Genomic DNA, 4,530 nt, shown 5'->3' with positions numbered 1-4,530 from the left:
TTGGAAGTTGTGTTTGGTGATGAGCATGATTCCCGGTCTGAGACATTGACCTTTGAAGTGGTGAGAATCAAGAGCCCATACCACACATTGTTTGGGCGACCGGCTTATGCAAAGTTCATGGCGAGGCCATGTTATATTTACTTACAGCTCAAGATGCCGGGTCATAAAGGGACCATCACGGTTCATGGAAGTCATAAAATTGCTTTGGATTGTGAGGAAGGTGATGCGGCCTATGCTGAGTCAGTTTGTGCTACAGAGGAGCTGAAGTTTTATAAGGAAAATGTTGATCCGGCAAACATGACCCCTCTGAAGAAGCCCACCACTGAGCATGACCCAACTCCGCATTTCAAACCGGCTGATGAGACTAAACTTGTTGACTTCGTTCCTGGTGATTCGTCCAAGCAGTTCAGCATCAGCACAAATCTGGATCCAAAATAGGAAAGCGTGCTCATCGAGTTCATCCGTGAGAACCGGGACATTTTTGCATGGAAGCCTTCTGACATGCCAGGTGTACCGAGGGAACTCGCTAAGCACACTCTTAATATTGATCCCAAGTTTAAAGCGGTCAAGCAATTTCTTCTTTGCTTTAATGAGGAAAGACGCAAGGCAATTGGTGAAGAGGTAGCCCGGCTGTTGGCTGCTGGATTTATCGTTGAAGTATTTCACCCTGAATGGTTGGCTAATCCGGTGCTTGTTCTTAAGAAAAACGGCACTTGGCGTATGTGTGTAGACTACACCGATTTGAATAAAGCTTGTCCGGCCGATCCCTTTGCTCTCCCGCGTATTGATCAGATTATTGATGCGACGGCGGGTTGTGAGCGCCTGAGTTTTTGGATGCTTATTCAGGTTATCATCAGATCAAGATGTCAGTTAAGGACCAGGAGAAGACAGCCTTCATCACTCCCTTTGGAGCCTTCTGCTATGTTTCTATGCCCTTTGGGCTCAAGAGTGCCCAGGCAACTTATCAGCATTGTGTGCAGAATTGTCTCCACACGCAGATTGGGCGTAATGTTCATGCCTATGTGGATTGCATTGTGGTCAAATCCAGGAAGAAGGAAACACTAATAGATGACCTCAAGGAGACATTTGACAATCTTCCGGTTTACAAAATGATGCTCAATGCGGATAAATGTATTTTTGGTGTTCCGTCAGGCAAGCTCTTGGGCTTTCTGGTGTCCAACAGAGGCATTGAGGCTTATCCGGAAAAAATCAAAGCAATTACATCCCTGGCTAAACCAAAGTGTATCAATGATGTTCAACGTTTGGCGGGTCGGATTGCAGCCCTTAGTCGGTTTATCAGCCATTTGGGAGAGAAGGCAATTCCTTTGTATCAGATATTGAAAAAGACAGATGATTTCGTCTGGAGTGACGCAGCTAATGCGGCTTTTGAGGAGTTAAAGCGGCAATTGGTTGAACAGCCGGTTCTTGCAGCTCCGGTTGATAATGAGCCCTTGCTATTATACGTGGCTGCCAATGCCCGAGCGGTCAGTGTGGCAATTGTGGTTGAACGTAAGGAGGCTGGGAAGGAGTATCCGGTTCAACGACCCGTATATTACATAAGTCAAGTCCTAATCGATTCGAAACAACGCTACCTGCATTGGCAGAAGTTGGTGTATGGGGTTTTTATGGCAAGTCGAAAGCTCAAACAATACTTCCAAGGCCATCCCATCATAGTGGTTAGTTCTGCTCCTTTGGTTGATATAATTCAAAACAGGGAAGCAACTGGCCGGGTTGCAAAGTGGGCAATTGAGCTTGGTCCACATGGTTTGAAGTATGTGCCCCGAACAACCATCAAATCCCAGGCACTTGTGGATTTCATCAATGATTGGACCGAGTTGCAAGCACCAGAGGACAAACCGGATAATCCATACTGGACTATTCATTTTGATGGATCCACGCAATTGGAGGGCTCGGGGGCTGGAGTTGTCCTTACTTCCCCTCGAGGTGATAAATTTGCTATGTTCTCCGCTTGATGTTTCCCTGTACTAACAATGCAGCTGAGTACGAAGCTTTACTCCATGGTCTACGGGTGGCTAAAGAGATGAACTTAAGTCGAGTTCGTTGTTTTGGAGATTCTGATCTGGTGGCTCAACAAGTTTCTGGTACTTGGGATTCTAAGGATCCACTCATGGCGGCTTACAGACGTGAGGTGGATATTGTGGCGGGTCACTTCAAAGGGTATCAGGTTGAGCATATCGATCGGCGCAAAAATGAAGCAGCAAATGCTTTAAGCCGACTTGGATCTCAGCGCAAACCGGTACCTCCCAATACCTTTTTAGATATCTTGCATAACCCATCTGTTAAGTTGCCTACAGAAGAGGATTTGGTTGTTCCTGATCCGGAGGCTCATTTGGTGGCCGCTTTACACGTTGTGCCCGATTGGATGGTTCCATATCTAGCGTATATGAACCGGGGCGAGTTACCAGATGATGAAGTTCTGGCTCGGCAGATAGTCCGGCGATCCAAGTCCATGGTTATTCACAATGGCGAGTTACACCGCTGTAGCGTTTCAGGCATATTTCAGCGTTGTGTTTCTCTGGAAGAAGGCCAAGAGATCCTACAGGAAATACATGAAGGGGATTGTGGTCATCATGCCGGTTCAAAGTCCCTGGTTGCAAAGGCTTTTCGACATGGGTTCTACTGGTTGACAGCTCATGCTGATGTGGAGGATTTAGTAAAGCGATGTGATGCTTGTCAAAAGTTTTCATGCAGAGCTCATGTTCCGGCTCAAGAACTACGGATGATTCCCGTCACTTGGCCTTTTGCCACTTGGGGGCTTGATATGGTGGGACCCTTTAAACGTTCCAAGGATAAGAAGACCCACCTGTTGGTGGCGGTCGATAAATTCACCAAGTGGGTTGAAGCGGAGCCTGTCAGCAAGTGTGATGCAGCTACGACGGTTCAATTTCTCAAAAAGATTATCTTCCGCTTTGGTTTTCCACACAGTATTATCACAGATAATGGTACAAACCTTTCTAAAGGTGAGATGGAGGATTTCTGTCAAAGAGAGCACATTCGGCTTGACTTAGCATCTGTGGCGCACCCTCAGACCAACGGTCAAGCAGAGAGAGCCAACCAAGAAATTTTGAAGGGTATTAAACCCCGGTCATGATTCCCTTGAAGCGGACGTCGGGTTGTTGGGTGGAAGAGTTACCTTCTGTCTTATGGAGCATCAACACCACCCCCAATCGATCAACTGGATACACACCTTTCTTCATGGTGTACGGGGCAGAGGCGGTCCTTCCAAGTGATATTCGTCATGACTCGCCCCAGGTTGCTAATTATGTTGAAGCGGACAACGAGCAAGCACACCAAGAGGCGCTGGATGTGTTAGATGAGAAACGGGACATGGCTTTGGCTCGACCGGTGGTTTATCAACAAGACCTGCGACGTTATCACAACCACCGGGTTAAGACAAGAACCTTTCAAGAAGGCGACTTGGTGCTTTGGCTCATCCAGGATCAGACCGACATGCACAAGTTATCCCCACCTTGGGAAGGGCCCTTTGTGGTCAGCAAAAATCTGCACAATGGATCATACTACCTCGTTGACGTTCGAGACAACTCACGCAGTTCTGAGGAGGAGACCCGATGGCCATGGAACATAGCTCTCCTACGGCCTTATTACACTTGAGCCATAGGCTTTTCTTATGTACATATTTCAACAATGTATATATTATGATCAATAAAATAAACTAGCATCCTTGCTATAAGCAAGGCCTCTGTTGTTTTTTCTCAAATATCCTTTGAGTTACATGGGGGCTTCAGCTGACAAAGCGGAGTACTACCTGTTAAACCGACTATCATGCCACAATACAACTTGGGAGCTTCACACCCAAGGGGCCAAAGAGAGTCTGGATGCTATGCACAGCTCAAACATAGGCACCCAATGAGCACAGCTCATCATGTTACTTGGGGGCTCCTTGTGTCAAATACCAAGGAGTTTGAAAGGACCCTTGTAGCTGGATATCGACCCACGGCTTGGAAGCCTGGTATATTTACCTAAAACCCCAGGTTAACCTGCCTTCATCAAGTAAGCCACTCCTATCCAGGTAATCCTAGCATGACCCTCTGAACATTTGACAATTACTCTCATTGAGACCCTGAACTTTTCAAAGTTAAAATGGTGATTGGTTAGTTGGAGGCCCATCTTAAAAGGCTTTGTCAAATGGATTAACTCAGCGACCTGGCAGCCCAGGAAAAGCCTCGAATTTGGGCCTGGCAGCCCTTGAAAAGCCTCGACTACACGGTTTTATTTGCGTTTGTCATTTTTCTTTTGATAAATTCTATGTTAAACCGGTGTCTATGACCTGGTATGGCTTTTCAGTCATTTTCTTAGCCCGGTGTTCCTTCAACCGGCTTGGTTTTCAACTACAAGTTGACAGACCATATTATCAAACCAGAGTTTTCATAACCCGGCCTGGCTTTGACAACTTGTCACCAGTTTTGATCATCTGAGGTTCATTATAACCCGGCATGACTTATTATATGCCATCAATGCATGATGGAGTTATTCAAAAATTCCAGATTT

This window comes from Triticum dicoccoides, chromosome 3B, assembly GCF_002162155.2.
Source record: "Triticum dicoccoides isolate Atlit2015 ecotype Zavitan chromosome 3B, WEW_v2.0, whole genome shotgun sequence".
NCBI lineage: Eukaryota > Viridiplantae > Streptophyta > Magnoliopsida > Poales > Poaceae > Triticum > Triticum dicoccoides.
Note: the sequence above shows the minus strand (reverse complement) of the source record.